Source organism: Silene latifolia, chromosome 6 (genome assembly GCF_048544455.1).
Source record: "Silene latifolia isolate original U9 population chromosome 6, ASM4854445v1, whole genome shotgun sequence".
Classification (NCBI taxonomy): domain Eukaryota; kingdom Viridiplantae; phylum Streptophyta; class Magnoliopsida; order Caryophyllales; family Caryophyllaceae; genus Silene; species Silene latifolia.
In genome coordinates, this window is record NC_133531.1 from 77183807 (window position 1) to 77200150 (window position 16344).

The window sequence follows — 16344 nt, forward strand, 5'->3', positions numbered from 1 at the left end:
AGTTGACAGTCCTACTAGATACACTTTCATAGATATTAGGATTCAGAGTAACGCACCTACAGAAGCCTGAAAACGAGAAAGTCTATCAGAGTGATGTGAAGTACCTGATGTCATCTCATGGGGTACCAGAGCAATTGTGGTCCCAGGAAGCTTTCAGACCACGCCACTCCAATATTAGTTTTAAAAATTGAAAGAAACAAAGGTATCAGAAAAGGACGTGAAATTGGTAGTATGCCTACTACCGGATTTTTTCTTTTTTATTTTGAAATAATTTTGCTTTTCATAGTACATTACTCTGTAGGCTAAAATCTACTTATTATTAAAAGTAATATCTCTTCAGGTGACGTATGTTCCATGGGCATTGTATGATTTGACCGTCCATAGTCATCAGTCTGTATGCACCATGACCAACAACTCCTTCTACCTGGTATGACCCTTCCTATTTATAGGCGAATTTGCATGCCTTTCGCTTTTTAGTGTTCTGAAACACTTCACGGAGAACCAGGTCTCCTACCTCCAGAAGCCCGACTTTCACATTCTTGTTGTAACTCCTGGCAACTGACTGCTTATAGGCAGCTAGACGTATCTTTGCACTTGCTCGCAGCTCGTCTACTGTGTCCAGGCTCCTAACCATCTCGGCGTTGTTCAGTTCCCCTGTCATACATCCATACCTGTGAGTGGGAACTAGAACTTCTGACGTAATGACTGCTTCCGCACCAAACATCAGGTTGAAGGGTGTTTGGCCTATTGCTATCTTTGGCGTCATTCTGTCTGACCATAACACTAGTGGCAATTCATCTGCCCACTTTCCTCCTAACTCCTGTAACCTCCTTCTGAGATTATCCATGGTAATTTTGTTGCTGGACTCAGCTTGCCCGTTAGATTTTGGAGTCCTGGGTGCTGATTTTTTCAGGGTGATGTTCCATCTGGCACAGTATCCCTAAGCATCGTTGCAGATGAATTGTGAGCCATTGTCACATATGATTTCTGATGGGATGCCAAACCTGCTGATGATATTTCGTTTTATGAAAGAGATGACCTGTTTGTCTTTTACTTCTGTGAATGCTTCTGCTTCTATCCATTTGGAGAAGTAATCTATCATCGCCAGCATCCATATTCTGTTCTCTGTGGCTCTAGGTAGAGGGCCCACTATGTCCATTCCCCATGTCATGAATGGCCAGGGAGAAATGATAGGGTGCAAAGGCTCTGCTAGCTGGTGGATCATTGATGTTGATCACTGGCAGGCGTCACACTTGCGGGCATATTCTGCTGCATCTGCCCTCATTGTGGGCCAGTAGTAACCTTGTGTGAGAGCTTTGTTTGACAAACAGTTAGTGCAAGGACTTATAAATCTCTAAAAGGATCAAAGGGCATACTTTTGGTATTATTATCAGTTGATCCACGTTTATCAATAACGGTTGGCTTGCTAGATAAGTTTGACGTTATTGTCATACAGATGGCGGTGATCAACTGGTCCCTAAAAGTCATACCTATAGGATACGTTTGAGAGATGTGACAGTATGAAAATACAGTCATGTAGATGCCAATTTTGACTAACCAGTTAGTCCGAGTTATTTGACTAGTAATTAGTCAAAATGTGATGTTGAGATATTATATTTAATACAGATTAAATAAAATGGGCTAAGGCGAATTAAACGGTTAATTCGCAAATTAAATATAAACGGTTATATTTAATTAATGTATATTGAATAAATTATACAATATCGTCTTTGTCCGACATGTATTAATAATTCAACTAACCCGTATTATTAGTTGATATTTTAATAGCCGATAACCGATGACGATTTATAATGAAAATCGCGTCATATACATTTTAGCGGAATTGGTCGGACTACGAGTTAAAAAGAAGGAGGAAGTGAAAGCCCACTCCCTCCCCTAGGGCTCTCGGTTTGGCCGAACCAAACAAAAGGAGAGACTCCCTCTCCTTTTGACCTAGACAATTTCATTTTACAGAAAACTAGGGTTTTGGAGATCATCTCTCTCTAATTCCTAGATCTCACATCGTAAAACCTCACAAGAGCTTTCTCAATATTGCAAGTCAATTAGAAAGCATTTCTAGCACAAGGGCATAGTCTCAGACGGTCTTGGGTGCAACAATTAGGAGGAAATCTCTGTTGATTTCTGTTCTTTACGCCGCACTACAAAGGACCCGAGGTTGATTCTTTATCTTTGTCGTTTCTGTTTTGTATTTCGTTTATGACCATATTTCACATGTTAAATTTACGTTATAGTCCTAAATTTAAAGGGTCTTATACGGATATTACCCCACAAGTGGTATCAGAGAGAGGCCACGTAAATTTTCATTGTGATTTTTCATAAATTGATTTGAAACGATCTTGTTTTTGTCTTAAAAACCGTGCGGCATCAGCCTATTTCTCACGGCAGAAATTTTTTGGCTGTTGCGTTTTTGTGTTTTGATAACCGTGTCTTGTGTTTACACGGCTGATACGGTTATTGTCCGTTGCATATTGTTATTTTACACGATCATTATAGCAATATGTTTATGTTTTGCAATTTGTTGATTTAATTTTACAAAGGTTTTGATCAAAATTGCAATAAGTTTTGTGTTGACAAACTGTTTCACGAGGGTTTTAAGTTTTTTTTTCAGAAATTTTTGTACTCGATCGAGCAAGTTTTAAATCGATCGAGTGGTTTTTCTGTCTTGTTTTACTCGATCGAGTCCTTGCTGCACTCGATCGACCGCTTTTAAAACCCTGACTGCTCGATCGAGACCTCCTCGTACTCGATCGAACAGTGTTGCTAATAAAAGTACTCGATCGACCTCCAGTGTAGTCGATCGAGCACTTTCTGTTTGGCAATCCTCTCGATCGACTAGCAGTTCAGTCGATCGAGCTCTTTTATTCCTCGGTCGAGCACTTATGTCCCTGGATCGAGTGATTTTTGGTTTGGCAGCTTTGAAAATTTATTCTTTTGTTTTAAATTTTCTTTTGGCCTTAATATGTACTTTATACGGATATTGTACACTCGCTATGATTGTGAAACGGTTCACACACGTACCATTAAGTTATTTTAAAGCGTATTTAAAGTAACGGATTGTAATAGATTAAAATTAAATTGATAGAAGCGGTTTTATCACATGAATTTTAATCATTAAAAGGTGGTTTGGATAATTTAACATAATTACGGAATTATGTCACGAATAAATTTAATTTAGTTGATGCATTTTCTTTTATCGTTGATTTGAATGCTGTGAATGCTTTATATTACGTATTTATTTATTTTACAAATGGTTGTAACTTAGTGTGGCCTTAGTAGAACGTGTTACCGTAATGATGGAACACGGTCCTGGTTGTATTTTGAGATCTCGTATCTCCGTTTTGGATTTTTCACTTGTAATTACAGTTTTTAATTAGAATGTAAATAGGTTTATATTTTGTAATTTTAATTGTAATTTTGAGAAGACCAAAGATGGAGACCGGATGCTCACTCCCGCTACATGGATCAAGGTGGAACATCAAGACAAGCTTCTCGGGTCCAACGGTGGATTCCAAAGTTGTTTTATATTCTTTTTATTAGGATAGGCCACACTAGGAATTTTATTTACGTATTGCATTCATTTTTTTTTTTTTTCGTAACGATAATATGCATCATATTCCGCCTAAAAACCAAACCACCTATTTATTGCATGAAAACTGACACATATAGAGGTCACGAGTTAGTTTTCTTTGACATTCTTATGTCACATGATTTTAAGCCATCACCCAAATTAATTCATTCACGCAGACGCTAGTTATTCGTTCACTTAAAATGAATTAAAATTAAGTTGATGGGATCTTCCTCGTATAAACCAAAATTGAGAACGGTCTTTATAGGTCAAACTCCAATGAGTCCCTTCTTCGTCGGTAGGCATAATATGACCCCTTCTACGTCGGGTAAGTTGGAACCGATTGACCTATTTTATCTCAACACTATGGTCACTCGTACGATCCTGTGATCATGGTGGACTATAGATAGGATTTACGGAAATCTATCGACCAAGAGTTCTTACGGAAGAATTAGCTAAACAGTTGGCTTATCAATTTACAGAAGTTGAGTCTTGGAATCACTTGTATTGTTCTTGAGGGAGATCAATTATGCAAGTGCTTGAGTCTACACGTTAATATAAATTAAATAGACTTAAATCACCTCGATGAGTTGCTTATTTCGTTTTTGTTTTTCTTTCTTTTTCAGTGTAGAACACGAACTTTTAAACTGCTAAAAACAAATGGCTGGTTCTACTGATAACCCAATGCCAAGTGCCACATTGGACCGTGAGTCCTGGCTTCGGATCTTCATGAATCAGATGAATCAGTCTACTCGACTGAAGAATGATGGATCAAACTTCGCGGACTGGGAGGCGGCATTACGGAATGCTTGCCGCTGCCGACGGAAGCTCAAATATCTATTAGAGCCCATCCCGGCAAACCCAGGTCCCACGGCTAGAGCTGCTGAAATCACCAAGTTTAATGATTTCTGTATGGAAGCGGGTGCGATTAAAAACGTACTCATTTTTGCAATGGAACCCAATTTGCAGAAACGCTTCATAGCCCATGGTGCGAACAAGATTTTCACCACGCTCACCAAGGAATTCTCGAAAGCACCGAGAATCGTGACCTATGAGCATACCACTCGCTTCTTTGATGCGAGACTCCAGAAGGGCCAACCAGTTAGCCCACACATTCTCAGCATGATTGAGAATGTCGAGAAGCTGGAGACCTTTAATTGTAAGATCAGCGAGAACATTGTGATCGACCGCATGCTTCATTCACTCCACGATGGTTTTGCGCTCTTTAGAGCGAATTACTATATGAATGATTTGAAGAAAACTCCCCATGAACTGCACTCCTTCTCATACGACCGAGAAGGACATGAAGTTCAGTGGGAGCTTGAAACAAGATGTTCTCGTTGTGACAAACAAGGGGAAAGGTAAGGGCAAAGCTCGTGCAAACCTAGCAGAGGTAAACCGAAGTTTAAGAAGTCGGGTTCGTAAGAGAGTGGTCCTGGTGAGTCGAGCAACTCATCAGGCGCGACAAAGAGCAAGGATGATAACATGGAGTGTCACCATTGCCACAAGACTGGGCATTGGACGCGTACATGTCCCGTATACCATGAGGACATAAAGGCAGGTCGTGTTAAACCTGTTGGTATGTTTTCTTCCTCTTCTACTTTTATTCATATGATTGAGATTAACCACGCAAGTTACGGAACTTGGGTACTAGATACTGGTTGTGGTTCTCATCTGTGTAATCATGTGCGGGGCTCAAAACATCGAACCCCTCGTAAAGGGTGAGGTGGACCTGCGTGTCGGGAATGGAGCACGAGTGGCTGCCGTCTCGAGGGGAACATATGTGATCCAGCTTCCTAGCGGATTTGAGTTATTTTTATATAACTGCTATTATGTACCCAGTCTTTCTAAAAACATTATTTCTGTTTCTGCACTTGACAAACTTGGATTTTCATTTGTAATAGAGAATAATTCTTGCATTTTCTCATTACACAATATGATTTATGGCAAGGCAGTCTCCATGAATGGAATTTATGTTTTAGATCAGACCACCGAAATATTACACGTAATGAATAAAAAGTTAAAGGTTGGTGACAAAGATCAAACGTATCTATGGCACTGCCGTATGGGACACATTAATTAGAAACGCGTAAAACAGGTCATTAAAAATGGAGCTATCTCGGCCTTTGATTTTCAATCATTTGGCACGTGTGAATCATGTCTCATCGGTAAGATGACTCGGATTTCCTTCAAAGGTGTTGGAATGCGCGCTGCTGACCTATTAGGACTCATACACATGGATGTATGTGAACCTATGTCAATCACCGCACGAGAAGGCTATAGGTATTTCATCACTTTCACGGACGATTTAAGTAGATATGGCTATGTCTACTTAATGAAGCACAAAAGTGAATCCTTTGAGAAATTCAAAGAATACCAGAACAGGGTACAGAACCTACTGGGTAGAAAGATTAAAACACTACGTTCAGATCGTGGTGGCGAGTATCTTTCTCACGAGTTTGATCAACACCTTAAAGACTGTGGGATTGCCCTACAGTTAACTCCACCTGGAACACCTCAGTTGAACGGTGTGTCCGAACGGAGAAATCGAACACTTCTTGATATGGTTTGATCCATGATGAGTCACACGGTATTACCTGATTCATTATGGGGTTATGCTCTTTTGTCAGCCGCTCTAATACTTAACCGAAGTCCGTCTAAAGCTGTTGACAAGACTCCATATGAACTATGGAAGGGAACGGTCCCTAACTTGTCCTTTATACGGGTTTGGGGCTGCGAGGCTTATGTCAAGTGGAGACACGAGGATAAGCTCGGCCCGCGACCGGTCAAGACATACTTTATAGGTTATCCTAAAGGAACACTTGGTCATTACTTCTATTCGCCAACCGAACAACGTGTTTTTGTTGCGGCTAGTGCGACATTCTTAGAGAAGGAATTTCTCGAGAATGCAAAGAGTGATAGAACCTTCGAACTGACGGAGATTCCAGAACCAAGTACCGAGCAACCATTGGAGGAACCAGTTTCTTCAATCCCGGCTGCGGTTAATATTCCTGAGGAACTTAGGAGGTCGGGAAGAGTCTCTATTCCTCCAGACAGATACATAGGTATGGTCGAGGAACATGATATAGATGACGTTCTACTCTTAACGAGTAGTGAACCCGCAACCTATAAAGGTGCCATGACTAGTTCTGACTCAAAGCTATGGCTTGAGGCCATGCAATCCGAGATGGACTCCATGTACGAGAACAACGTGTGGGATCTTGTTGACTTACCTGCTAAGGTTCGTCCCCTTCAATGCAAATGGCTTTACAAGATAAAGCATTCTGTGGAAGGTCAGCAAGATATCTACAAAGCACGACTAGTTGCTAAAGGTTTCACCCAAGTGCCAGGTTTGCACTACGATGAGATTTTTGCACCCGTAGTCATGCTGCGTTCCATTCGGATTATCTTAGCGATTGCCGCTTTTCATGACTATGAAATTTGGCAAATGGACGTGAAAACCGCCTTCTTAAACGGCTTTTTGGAGGAAGAGTTGTACATGGTACAACCCGAAGGTTTCATCGATCCAGAACATCCTAAGAAAGTGTGCAAGCTTAAGCGTTCCATTTATGGACTTAAGCAAGCATCAAGGAGTTGGAATCATCGCTTCGATCAAGTGATAAAAGAAAATGGATTTACTCGATCAGTCGAGGAACCATGTCTGTATATCAAGTCGAGTGGGAGCAAGATTGTCTTCCTAATATTGTATGTTGACGACATACTCCTGATTGGGAATGACATACCTCTCTTAACTTCGGTGAAAGTATGGTTAAAAAAACAATTCCCAGATGAAAGATCTGGGTGAGGCACAAAGAATTTTGGGCATCCGTATCTATCGAGATAGATCACGTCGGATGTTATCTCTCAGTCAGGAGTCTTACATAGACAAAGTCCTAGAGAGATTCAGCATGACTAACTCCAAGAAGGGGTTTCTTCCTATGGCTCCAGGGGTGCATTTGAGCAAGTCTCAAGCACCAGAGACACCGGAAGAGAAAGAGCGCATGACACGGATTCCTTATGCCTCGGCTATAGGATCAATCATGTATGCCATGATATGCACACGTCCGGACGTGGCATATGCATTGAGTATGACAAGTCGATTCCAACAAAGATCCAGGTGAATCACATTGGCTGGCTGTCAAGAACATTCTTAAGTACCTACGGAGGACTAAAGATTGGGCATTGACTTATGGAGGCGAACAAAAGCTATGCGCAACCGGTTTCGCAGATGCTAGCTTCCAAACGGATCGAGATGACTCGAAATCTCGATCTGATTCGTATTTACTCTTAATGGTGCCGCATCACCGGAAGAGTTCCAAACAAATCTGTTACAAAGAGATTCTACGACGAGTCCGAGTACTATGCCGCGTCTGAAGCTACAAAGGAAGCGATATGGATGCGTCAATTCTTACATGGACTATCTGTAGTGCCTAGTTCGAATGACCCGATCACCATCTATTGCGACAATAGTGGTGCCATCTTCCAAGCTAAGGAGCCAAAGTCTAGCAACAAGTCTAGACATGTACAACGGAAAGCTCATCTAATCCGAGATTACGTGGAGCAAAAGGAAGTAGTGATAGAAAAGATTGCTACCGATGATAACATAGCAGATCCTCTCACTAAACCATTACGACAAGATAAGCATGAAGGGCACGTTAATTCCATGGGAATTAAACGTGTTCCTAAGTTGTAGTACTCTTTTATGGATTAGATTCATTCTCTTTTGTACTCTATACAACATCATCGTTTTGATATTTATATATTTTGTTTTTTCATGTGGAATTGTACGACAATTTTGAACACCACAAAGTGAACTGAACAAACATTATATTTTTAGTCCTTAATTGCCCACATGAGCTGATAACTCTGGCAATTATTTTGTGACGTTGGTTGATGGTGGGTTCAACGAGCCATAAGTCAACCGGTTGACTGACCAATCACAGAGGCGAGTTATACGGATATCTCGTAGGACACCATTGTGACATCGACGTGGAGTCCTAAATGTTTTATAACATTCGCTGCCCGGTCGTGGATAGGACCTCCATGGTGATCCTAAGAGTCGATTCTTTTGACTATCGACTGTCTCTTGAGACTACGGCAGATTTTGGGTGACTTTGGTTTCTTTCTCACGGTCATCCGTAACAGGGGGCCAAGTAGATTTTTTCTGGGTCATTTCATGCTGTGCTTAGATCGGAAGGAGTCGAGTTGAAGGAAATATTCAGCCTTTATCAGGTACTCGATATTTCTCAGGGCCACTCGAGGAGTCAGAATCGAAATGCATGGCCATGCTCGGATACGGATTCGTTTTATCAGTTAAGTTACTCTCTAGTCGGGGAAACCACTCTTGATACAGATCGATTGTAAAATACGACCTTTGCGGATCCGGATCTGCAAATTGTTTTACATTGAGTGGGAGAAATTTTAAATGTATATGAGAATCGGTTATCGCACATACACTTGTACGGACAAGTGGGAGTTTGTTGAGCTGTGTCCTCCAGCTTAGTGCGGATAAGTCATTGCACATACACTTGTACGGACAAGTGGGAGCTTGTTGGGGTTGGTGTCCTTAACAGTTAGTGCAAGGACTTATAAATCTCTAAAAGGATCAAAGGGCATACTTTTGGTATTATTATCAGTTGATCCACGTTTATCAATAACGGTTGGCTTGCTAGATAAGTTTGACGTTATTGTCATACAGATGGCGGTGATCAACTGGTCCCTAAAAGTCACACCTATAGGATACGTTTGAGAGATGTGACAAGATGAAAAATACAATCATGTAGATGCCAATTTTGACTAACCATTAGTCCGAGTTATTTGACTAGTAATTAGTCAAAATGTGATGTTGAGATATTATATTTAATACGGATTAAATAAAATGGGCTAAGGCGAATTAAACGGTTAATTCGCAAATTAAATATAAACGGTTATATTTAATTAATGTATATTGAATAAATTATACAATATCGTCTTTGTCGGACATGTATTAATAATTCAACTAACCCGTATTATTAGTTGATATTTTAATAGCCGATAACCGATGACGATTTATAATGAAAATCGCGTCATATACATTTTAGCGGAATTGGTCGGACTACGAGTTAAAAAGAAGGAGGAAGTGAAAGCCCACTCCCTCCCCTAGGGCTCTCGGTTTGGCCGAACCAAACAAAAGGAGAGACTCCCTCTCCTTTTGACCTAGACAATTTCATTTTACAGAAAACTAGGGTTTTGGAGATCATCTCTCTCTAATTCCTAGATCTCACATCGTAAAACCTCACAAGAGCTTTCTCAATATTGCAAGTCAATTAGAAAGCATTTCTAGCACAAGGGCATAGTCTCAGACGGTCTTGGGTGCAACAATTAGGAGGAAATCTCTGTTGATTTATGTTCTTTACGCCGCACTACAAAGGACCCGAGGTTGATTCTTTATCTTTGTCGTTTCTGTTTTGTATTTCGTTTATGACCATATTTCACATGTTAAATTTACGTTATAGTCCTAAATTTAAAGGGTCTTATACGGATATTACCCCACAGTCCAAGCATCTTAAGTAGGGACCTGCCACTGGTTTCCTGAATAGTATATGTTAGGCCTGGAAATCCACAGACCACCCTGATCAGTATCTCACCTGAACCTGACTACCAGGCTGTCAGGGTGTCAGGCTATCAGGGCACATGAAGATAGGCGCCAGGCCATGGAGAGGACAATGGTCAAATCAGGACGACCTGATATTATTATTATTTCATTTACGTCTTGTTATTATTGTTTGTCACCCGTGGTTTTTTCCCATTCAAGAGTTTTCCACGTACAAAATTGCTTGTCTTGTTATTATTGTTATTTCATTTACGTCTTGTTAGTATACCCTGACGACCTGACCAACAGACTACCTAGTGCTAGTTAACCCTACACAGTTTCACCCTGACCTGATTTCGCCTTGCGCAAAATCCACACAAAACAATTGGCGCCCACCGTGGGGCATCTAGCTCTTTAATCCTTTTTTCTTATATTACAAAAACTTAAAAACCTACAAAAATGGCCCAACCCACCGTTGAAGAACAATTGAACGCAGCTCTCCAAAAAATCGCTGAGTTGGAAAGCCTGAATGAAAAAGTGGCCCAACTGAAGCAGAAATCCTGCAATTGAAAGAATCTGAGTCGACCCTGAAGCAAAAATTAGAAAAATCCCAAGGGGCAGGCTCTAGATTCCAACCAGGAACCCCATTTTTATCAATCATTAAAAACATTGATTTTTCCAGTTTTGGGAGCCCAAGTATCCCCAAAGCCATTAACGTAGATGGTGATGATGAACCAAAAAATGATGATCAAGAGAAACTTGATGAATCTGCAGCAGCCATCATGATGGCAGTAGTTCAGGAGATCAAGAAACTCAACGAAAAATTCGACAAGATACCAGGAGTACCTGCCAGCATGGAAGAAGATGCCCCTGACAGCTATGCTGATTCGCCTTTCATGGACGAAATAGAAAAAGTAGACCTACCAAAAAAGTTCACAATTCCATCCATGAGGGTCTATGATGGAACCACGGACCCACAAAATCATGTGCCTCTTTATAAGCAAAAGATGTTGGCTGCATCTATTCCCATCGAGTTCAGACAAGTTTGCATGTGCAAGGGATTTGGAACGACCCTGACTGGCCCTGCCCTGCAATGGTACATCAACCTGCCTACCGGCAGCATCCATTCCTTTGCCAACCTGATCAACAGTTTCAACCAGCAGTTTGCAAGTAGCAGGGAGTTGGAAAAACGATCCAGTGACTTTTACCGAGTTACACAGAAGCCTGATGAAACTCTCAGGACATTCCTTGCAAGATTCAATAAAGAGAAAGTATCTATACCCAGGTGTGACGTTGGAACAGCAGTGGAGGCATTCAGACAGGGATTACTACCATACAGTGACTTATACATCGAACTCACTAAGTACCCCTGCCACACCTTCGAAGATGTTCAGGCCAAGACTCTTGCTTTCATCAGGCTGGAAGAAGATAAAAGCTACAAACTTGGATCACCCAGTAGATCAAAGGACCATGAAAGAGGCAATAGGAAAAGCAACAGGGAGAACAATTACAGACCTACCCTATATTCCAGGCCAGACCAGTCAGAAGTCAACCTGGCCCATGAGTATCAAGGTAAGGTTAAAGTTTATCCACCTATCTCCGAACATAACTTCAGTTTCGATATTGCAGGATTAATCCAGAGACTTGACAACATGGGATCAGCTGTTAGATGGCCCAAGAAGTCAGAAAATCCAAATCCCAGAAGAGACAATTCAAAATGGTGCGAATTTCACATGGATATTGGACACACCACGGATGATTGTTTCACCCTGAGGAAGGAGGTAGCCTACCTGTTAAAATCAGGGTACTTAAAAGACCTGATAAAGACGAAGGGCAGGAACGCAAACCAGGATAAATAAAACCAGGAGTACAAGCAGGATCGTAGTCTTCCTCCACCGCCACCAATCTATGAAGTAAAATTCATATCCGGCGGTTCGGAGATCTGCGGCCTGACAAGTTCAGCAGCAAAAAAGATAGCCAGGACAACAAGGAGTGTGTCACCCTGCAAGCTGGATCCTGTCCCAACAATCACTTTCAATGATTGTGACCTGGTCGGTATTCCTGATGTTCACCATGATGGCCTGGTCATTTCTATGCAGATTGGAACAGCCACAGTAAGAAGGATCCTGGTAGATGGAGGTAGCTCAGTGAACCTGATCATGCTTGACGTACTGAAAGCCATGAAGATAAACGAGGATCAAATTATCAAGAAATCCAGCATCCTAGTAGGATTCAGTGGTGAGACCAGGAGCACTCTAGGAGAAATCCACCTCCCAACCTACGTGGAAGGAGTCTCATCCTATGAGAAGTTTGGAGTCCTTGACTGCCTGTCATCCTACAACGCCATCCTGGGAAGACCCTGGATTCATAATGTCAAGGCCGTACCATCAACCTATTACCAGTGCATCAAGATACCAACAGACTGGGGCATAGCCACAATCAAAGGGGATCACAAGACAACCCAGTAGTGCTACACAGCAGCCTTGAAGCCTTCCAAGGCAGGTAAGTCCCTGGTATAGCAATTACAGTACCCTTTCAGGAGCACTTATGTAGCACCTCCCAGAATGGAAACAGATCGGTAATTCTAGATCCCGAGTACCCCGACAGTTTTGTTTTAATAGGATCTGACGCACCAGATAGTGTCAGGCCCGAACTGGTAAAATTCCTTAAAAATAAATCATCTTGGTTTGCTTGGTCACATTTTGATATGACTGGAATTACCACTGATATTATTACTCATAAGATCAATGTTGACCCATCTTTTAAGCCTCGTACATACAGAAAAGGCGCAAATTTGCAAACAAAGAAACACCATAATAAATGAGGAAGTAGAAAACTCTTGGATATGGGGATGATCGGGAAGTTATGTACCCTGAATGGTCACTAACGTAGTTGTTGTGCGAAAAAGAATGGGAAGTGGAGAGTCCGTGAGACTACACCGACCTGAACAAAGCTTGCCCTAAAGATCCATTCCCCCGCCTCATATTGATGCCATGGTAGACGCCACACGAAAGCCACGAGATGCTAACATTCATGGATGCTTCCAACGGTTTCAATCGGATAAAGATTCACCTGCGACCAGGAGAGTATCGCATTCATTACGAGATCGAGGCATATATTGTTACACGCCATGCCTTTTGGCCGAAGAATGCGGGGCAACGTACTCAAAGACTGTCAACATGATGTTTAAAGACCAGATAGGTGACATCATGGAAGTATACATAGACGACATGGTGGTGAAATCCAAGAATGCAGAAGATCATGTGAAGCACCTAGAAATGGCATTTGAGATATTAGAAAGGTATAACATGAAGCTGAACCCTGCAAAGTGCCACTTTGGAGTTTCTGCAGGCAAATTTCTTGGATATATGGTCACAAAGCGAGGCATAGAAGCCAACCCTGAACAGATAAAGGCTATCCTGGAACTACAGTCACCCAAGTGTGTCAAAGATATCCAAAAATTGACAGGCAGGGTAGCTGCCCTGAACCGCTTTATATCAAGGTCCTCTGAAAGGTGCAAAACATTCTATAACCTCCTCAGGAAAAATAAACAATTCCAGTGGACGGATGAGCATGAGGCAGCTTTTCAGGATCTAAAATCCTACTTATCATCTCCACCCTTACTGGCTAAACCAGAAAAGGGAGAACCTTTGTCAGTATACCTATCTGTCACTGACACAGCAGTCAGCGCAATCCTGGTGAAAGAACAGGACGGGCAGCAACATCCAGTCTACTATGTAAGTAAAAGCCTATTAAATGCTAAGTTAAGGTATGGACTATTTGAAAAATATGTTTTAGCTTTAATTATGTCATGTACCAAGCTGAGACCTTATTTTGAAAGTCACCCCATTATAGTCAGAACCAACTTACCCATAAAATCCGTCCTGCGTAAACCCGAACTTTCAGCAGGATGGCCAAATGGTCGACAGATTAGCACATATGACATCTCTTTTGAACCCGGGCGCCGATCAAATCGCAGGCCCTAGCAGACTTTGTGGCTGATTTTAGCCCTAACCTGGAACCAGACACGATAAAAGAGGTCAATCAACTAGAAAATAAAACCCTGCACCAGAATGGACCCTATTCATAGATGGGGCATCCAACGCCAGGGGGACAGGGTTAGGACTAGTACTTAAATCACCACAGGGAGATGTGATAGCTCAGGCTGTAAGCTGTGAGTTCAAAGCTACCAATAATGAAGTAGAATATGAAGCCTTGATAGCAGGCTTAAAGGTATGTCTAGACCTCGGCGTTCAAAACCTAAAGGTAAAAACTGATTCACTCTTAATTGCCAATCAAATAAAGGGAATTTATACGGCTAAGGATGCAAAAATGATTTCGTATTTAGAATATGCAAAAAACCTTACCGCTAAATTTGATTTATTTGATATAGACCAAATATCAAGAGACACGAATACCTGGTGATGCTCTGCCAGCCTAGGTTCAAATTTTACCCCCACTGTTTTCGATAAAATACCAATTGTGCACTTATTAGAGCCAACCATCAAAGAAACCCGAACAAAATCAATCCTCGTCAATCAGACAATAACTCTTGGACTAAACCCTATTACGACTGGTTTCTCCAAGGAATACTACCTCAGGGTAGGCATGAGGCAAGGGCCTTTAAAATTAGAGCTTCAACTTATGCTATCATGAATAACACCTTGTTCAAGAGATCGCAGGCTGGACCCTACCTGAGATGCTTAGAGCCTGACGAAGCCAAACTAGTACTTCAAGAAATACATGATGGACACTGTGGCAACCATAAAGGAGGAAAGAGCCTGGCAAGCAAAGTTCTCAGGACAGGCAACTAATGGCCTACACCGAGGGTCGACGCTGAATACTCTTCAAAATGCGAAGCCTGCCAAATTCATGCACCAATCATACATCAGCCATCTGAACTCATTCATTCAATTTCGGCACCCTGGCCATTTATAAAATGGGGCATGGATATTGTGGGAAAACTGCCTGTAGCTCCAGGACAAAAAGTCTTCATGTTAGACATGACTGATTACTTCTCCAAATGGATTGAGGCCGACTCTTTCGTGCAAGTAACCGAAAAAGAAGTAATATCCTTCATCGGACAAACATTATTTGCAGATATGGAGTGCCATCAGAAATAGTATGTGACAACGGAACTCAGTTCGTGGGGAAAAGAACCCAAGCATTTTGCCAAGAATGGAATATCAACCTGGTAACATCGACCCCTGGATATCCGAAAGCTAATGGCCAAGCAGAATCAAGCAACAAGGTAGTCATAAGTCGCCTAAAAAGAAGTCAAAAAGAAGACGAGGCGGATGGGTCAAGAACTTCCATTAGTACTATGAGCGAGATAGGACAACTCCAAAATCGCAACAGGCCAAACACCTTACTCCCTGGTGTATGGCTCAGTGAAGTCGTCATTCTGCGGAAGTACGGGTACCAACATCCGGATGCGGCTGAACAACGTTGAAACAAACAAAGACCGATGCAAGACAACTTAGTCCTGACGGAAGAATTAAGAGACGCTGCCAAAATCAGGATGGCATCATACCAACAAGCAGTTGCCAGGACTTACAATAAAAACGTTAGGGTCAGGGTCTTTAAAGAAGGAGACCTTGTCCTACGCAAAGTATTTCCAAATAAAAAAGAAAAATCAGCAGGCAAACTGGGTCCCACATGGGAAGGCCCTTACTTAATTGATTCAATTGTTGGACAAGGAGTATACAGGCTCCAAACACTAGAAGGGGAAATGATCCCAAGATCCTAGAATGTAACTCATTTAAAACTATTCCATATGTAAAGATCAGGCTACAATCAGGTATAAATTCAATCACTACTCAACCCAACATGCTATGTGATGAACTACATGTTTTACATGCCTTGTCTGTATTTTATACCTGTTCAACTAACCCATTTATTTACTTTTTGAATCCTGAACAATTATACATAATAAAATATTATATGCATAAATATTCAGGATTGAGGGCTACTCTATTGTACATTCCTGAAACAAAAATTCTGCACTTAAGTGTGCCTAACGAGTTGGTAACCACCACCAGATACAGTAAAGAGTCAGGACCAATCAGGCATGAAATAATTGCCTGACCTGACTAGGTTTACTGCCACTTATTACAACCGGCTGGACGCAGCAAGACGGTGCAAGGGTGTTTTATCCCGACCATCAGTCTAAATGTCCTCCTAACAG